Raw genomic sequence first — 6,134 nt, 5'->3', positions numbered from 1 at the left:
GTTACCTCGCTCGCGGAAAATACTTGCGACGCGATTGAATATAAATTTCTTAAGTTACCAAAATATCCCTCAATTCTTTTCAAAATAAAGAAATTCAACTTGACACTTTTGAAATCTTAAGATCCTCAACTTAGCCTAATTCAATACAATTAACAAAATATAATCAAATAATGGTGTCCGCAAAGCATGGTGTAAACCTAAAACTACCCGGACATAAGCATGAATAGTAACTACATACGGACTCTCGTCACCTCGTGCGTACGTAGGCCCCACAAATAGAACCACACAAATCAATTTAGTTCACCTATGGGGTTAATTCCCTCTTACAAGGTTAGAAAAGAGACTTACCTCGCCTCAAAGCCTACTTTCCGGTCCAAGATTGTGCCCAAAGCCTCAACTCGGTGCCAAATGACTCGAAACTAGTCAAATATCATACAAAATAATTAATACATGTTTAAAAGTTCATATCCCAACTATCCAAGTGATTTCCCAAGCCTATTTGAAGAATCCCTAAAATTTACCCACGGGCCCACTGATGATAGGCTATAATTACGTATTTTAGTCACTTATTACACTCTAATTTACTGCACTTTAGTTGAGTTTGCGCTTTAATCGCTAGTGTTTTGCACTAATTGTGTGTTTTATGCCTTGTAGGAGTGATTTCGAGCTATATAGATGTTATAGAATGAATTTAAGTGATTTGAAGCTTTGAAGTCTAAGTAAAATCTCAAGGAATTAAGCCGGGATCGTGTTCGGGGGTCAAATTTGATAGTTGAGAACAAACAAAGACTCGAGTAGGTATATTGCGGACTGTCTAGTAAAATAGACATAACTTTTTCCTCAGAATTCCATTTGAGATACACAGTATATCGTTGGAAAGACAACTCAAAGAGCTACAACTTTCATGTTTTATGTTTTCCCAAATTCCAAACGGAACAGGGTGAAAAATGTGGTAGAAACCGCGACTGCGGGACTGAGGCAGTGTTCACCACGGTCGTCACCGCGGTCCGCACCGCGGTTTGAGGCAGTGCCTTCCGCGTTCGTCACCGCGGTCCACCCCGAGGCCGCGGCAGTCCAGACGTGAAATATTGTCCTTTTTCGCGTAGGAGAAGGTATAATTGTTTGGGCCTGACCCTACTTGGTATATATACATGGAAAAACGGTATTTTTGAGGAGGGGGACATACTTTTGACATAATTTAGACCTAAGGAGGCTAAGGAGACCGGAGATTCGACCTAAGGAGTGGGACATACTTTTGACATAATTAAGACCTAAGGAGGCTAAGGAGACCGGAGATTCGACCTAAGGAGTCAAGAACACAATAGGAGCAAGGCGCGGAATTCTTCAACGAGTTTTTCCTTCTTCTTCCTATTTTTTCATTGTTGGTTATGATTTTTAGTATTGTAGTTTTACATACTATTATGAATAGTTAATTCGTTTTCTAGGGTTTTGATGGAACCTTTTGGGGATGAATTGGTTGTTATATTAATATAGTTTTGAATTGGTTGTTTATCTCTATTTGTTCAACTACGTTTTGATTTTGGTTAATTGAAAGGATCCTCAATTAGCCGTTCCTATTTATTATGTATCTGCTTGAGAGAGAGTGCATATTTAGGTAGCTGTTTGAACAACATCACTCCCGGAGTATAGGCGAGAGTCATAACCGAGGGTTTAGAAGTTGGATTAGAGATAACGATACCTCGGGTGCAATCTAAGTGAACTGTAATGTGAATCTAGCTAGCTTAGCTTGAGAGAGTGCGTCTAGTAAATTATCATAATTGCTTGAGAGAGATTTATGATAGCTGGAGAGTTCATGATTGATAGAGGCAACTAACTCAAAGCTACAAGAAACATACAACTAATGAAATCAACAATTGGGGAAATCATAACTCTAGACCTCCTTAATTTAGCCTCCAACCCTTTGTCTCGTTAGTTGATAATTTTACCGCTTTGTAGTATTTGCTAGTTAATTAGTTAGAAATATAAATCTCAATCTTTATAATTTAGGAAATTGTTCAAACTTGTCTTCTTAGTGATATTAAACAGATATAGCTAAACCTTAGTTCTCTGTGGGATTCGACTCCGGGCTTTTAGACCGGATTATATTTGCAGCGATCGCTTATCCTTTTTAGGACTAGAGTTGGGCGTGATCACCCACGGGCCCGAATTCGGGAAATTTTCGAAGAAAGTTATTACCCATAACCTCACGAACTCAAATTTATGATATTTACTAAATTCCATAATAAATTTCGTGGTTAAATCTCACTTTTATCAAAAACCTAGGTTTTCACCTAAACCCATGATTTTTACTAATTTACATGTTATAATCTACCATAAACTATGTATTTTACTCACATTGTGTAGAGATTACTTACCTAAAAGTGCTAAGTGGAATCCCCTCTCTAAGATCTCCAAGAATTGCCCAACAATGAAAGAAAATGAGCCAAAATAGCCTAAGTCCCATTCTTAAAAGATGATTCTGCCCAGGGGTCCTTATACGCAATCGTGGCCAAGCTCTCGCGATCGCGATGGCTAAACTGAGGAGCCCAAAAAAAGGCTCTACGCGATTGCAAGAAGACCCAAGTGAACGCGAAACACTGGGTTGCCTACTCCTGGAGAATGCGGGGCCCAACACGCGAACGCGTAAGGCAATGGGGTTGCCAGGCCCAGGCTTCTACGCGAACGCAACCTGCGTAATGCGAATGTGAAGGCTAAAGGGTCCAGGCCTCCGCAAATGCGGCCCTGCATACGTGAATGCGAAGGGCAAAAACCCCCAGTCCCCAAATCCTTCATCGCGAACGCGAGGATCTGACCGCGTTCACGAAGAAGGAAACCAGAAGTAAAAAATCTAGTGTGTTTCAACTTAACTCCGGGCGGTCCGAAACGCAACCGAACCCCTCGGGACCCCGTCCAACTACTCCAACAAGTCTATAAACATAATACGGACTTGCTTGAACACTCGAAACGCGTAAAACAACAACAAAACCAAGAATCACACCCAAAACCAAATTGAATCAAGATATGAACTTCAAGTTTCCAAATCGCTCCGAATGCGCCGAATCATACTTAGACTACTCGGAATGACGCTAAATTTTACGTGCAAGTCTTAAATGACATTATGGAACTATTCCCTATCTCGAAATTCCAATTGGACCTCGATATCACCAAAACATACTCCAAACCAAATTTAAAGAACTTAAAAACCTTCAAAGAACCAATTTTCACTATTAGGCGCCAAAACACTCCTGGGTCATCCAAAACCCGATACGAACATACGCCCAAGTCCGAAATCATCATACAAACCTACTGGAACCATCAAATCCTGATTTCGATGTCGTTTGCTAAAAATGTTTGAAGTCAAACTTGGTCATTTTAGCCAACTTTAAAGCACCAAGTGTTCCGATTTCAACCCGAACCCTTCCAAATCCCGAACTAACCATCCCCGCAAGTCATAAAACAGTAAAAGCACGTACGGAAAGTCTAATTTAGGGGAATGGGGTTCTAAAAATAAAAAGACCGGTCAGGTCGTTACAATTTGCTTGAATGACATCCGCACTATGGCAGTGACAGGCAATCCACGTGCAGACTTGAATAACCCGTTGAAAGACTCTAACACATTTGTAGTCAGAATTCCCCATCTTCTGCCACCATCCGCATGAAAAGTCCACTTATCAAGTTCATGTCCCATCAACCAAGTATAGGCTCCTTGGTCTTCCTGATCAATTCCATTCGCCTCCTGAATTTACACTCTTGGTGATCTATTGCAGCCATCCACATTAAATCATGCAAGTCCTTATTCGGATAAGCCCTCTGGAAGTTGGCCTTCAGGTGCCTCACACAGTAACGGTGGTAGGCATACGGTTCCTTCCATGCACGCAAATTTTGTACAGAACTTAAAATACTGCCATGACGATCAGATATTAGACAAATACCTAAACGCTGTCTGAAAACATGCTCCTTCAAGTGGTTCAAAAATAATGTCCACGTCTCTTGGCTTTCATTGGCACAAATAGCAAATGCTAGGGGAAATATACTTCCATTAGCATCTACTGCAACGACGATCAACAACTTGATATCATACTTTCCATAGACACGAGTGCCGTCTATGGATATTACCGACCGACAATGCATAAAACCATTAATGGCTGGTTTAAATGCCCAGAACACATATCTGAATATGTGTTCTGGTATTCCCGGACTCCGCTCAAGCTTCCATTCAACAACAATCCCGGGGATAAAGTATTGCAATGCGGCCATGTACTTGGGTAGAGATGCAAAGGACTTATCCTAGTTACCATAAATAATTTCAAACGCACGTTTGTGCCCAAGAAATGCCTTTCTTTTGGTAATGGTACACCCATATACCTGGTGGACAGATGTTATACACTCTTTGATCTTCTACCTTATGGATGTTTCAATGTGTGGAATCAACACAAGAGAAATCAAGTCAACATTCAAGTTAAAATGATTCCCACTGAATGTGTCTATTTCACAATTGTGGGTGCCAATGTATTTACCCACAACCCACATATTTATTTTCTGCTTCCTCGCACGCAACATCCAATTACAACCTTGAAACCATCTACGACAGATAACCTTGCATACATCTGGTGATGACTCGTGAACCACGATCTCACAAAACTCTTTTATGTTGTACATTCGCACTGCCCTGCTTAGGCACGCTTTATCAGCAAAAAAGCATGCCCTTTGAGAGCATTGTTGCTCTAGATTCATCCAACATTGCTGTCCGAATATCGTCAAGATCTCTTGTGAGGGCATACACATCCGACATACTTGGCAAATAATCAAGGTAGAGAATCTCCCTTGAATGAAACGGTACGTGTGACTTGTACACTCTTGGTCTAACGGGAGGTAGAACATGCTCCCTCGTCAAATCAGGTTCAGGATTATCGTCCTCATCATCATCATCCTCATCATGGAAGGGTGTGTCATCTCCAGACTCCTCAACATTGTTGTCATAGTCACTATTCTCTTCCTGACTCTGCGCATCTACCAGATCCCGATTAAATATGTCGTCTTCGGGCAATTGAGTAAGGACAGGATCTTCAAGTTGCTCGTTTTCACTACACAACCAAAAAACATAACGAGTTACTCAAATTGATTCAAACTTTACATATAAACTTTATCATTTCACTTACAAATCATAATGTGTTGATAACCCATGATGCACATCATCCTGTTGATGATGACTTCCGGATGGACCACCATGATCCAACACACCAAAACTAGGCATATTCCAATTGGCCGTTGGTTCATAACTTGTAAAATTCATATCCGGCCGGTACACCCTGTGGAATATATGAGTGTTAATACAAATTCAATACATAAAAATAAACATCGTAACACAAACGAAAATTGAAGTTTACCACTAGGCTTGTGGATTATGTAAACTAGGGGAAAAATTATTTCCTCGCTCCTCATTCACCCGTGGAGATAAGTTTAGATCATGCCAAACTCTTTCACCGGGAACCTGTTCGGCTAAAGCTGCTCCAAAATAACCACCCGATGATTGAGGGATATCCGTACTTTGCGGAGCCTCATTATTGCGAACATCTTCAGCCTTGACGTACATTTCCAACATTTTTAACACAAGAAATTTTCGGTATTCATTCGGAGTCCTCAAAAAATCTCTTAGAGTTTCATCGTCTTTGATGTTAAACTCAGCATGACAAGTAATCCCTTGCGGAGTGACATAATACGAGTATCTTCCGGTTACTTTAATATTCACCGAACTTTTGGTCACACTCATTTTTTTACATAACAACGATACCAATGTATCGTACTCCAATTTAAGTGGCAACTTAACATGACACTGTGGAGAACAACTATAGCTTACTGAGTTATTTGCCACCACAATCTCACCCCCCAAATATAATGAAACCTTAATTCTTCGCTCTTTAGACATTATGAAAAAATGCAAAATAACTTAACGAACGAATATTTCAGAAGACTTGAAGGATCCTGAATGGATTTTTACAAAATCCCGAAACTCTTTAAATAAGGAGAAAAATAGTCCGGGGGTACAATTATTTGAGGTATAGCACCTTAAATATGCGCGCTATACCCAGTTGAATTATTGGTGCATCAGTTAAGTCCAGAAGAATTATTCGCGG

This window comes from Nicotiana attenuata, unplaced genomic scaffold, assembly GCF_001879085.1.
Source record: "Nicotiana attenuata strain UT unplaced genomic scaffold, NIATTr2, whole genome shotgun sequence".
Lineage (NCBI taxonomy): Eukaryota > Viridiplantae > Streptophyta > Magnoliopsida > Solanales > Solanaceae > Nicotiana > Nicotiana attenuata.
This window is presented reverse-complemented; position numbering follows the sequence as displayed.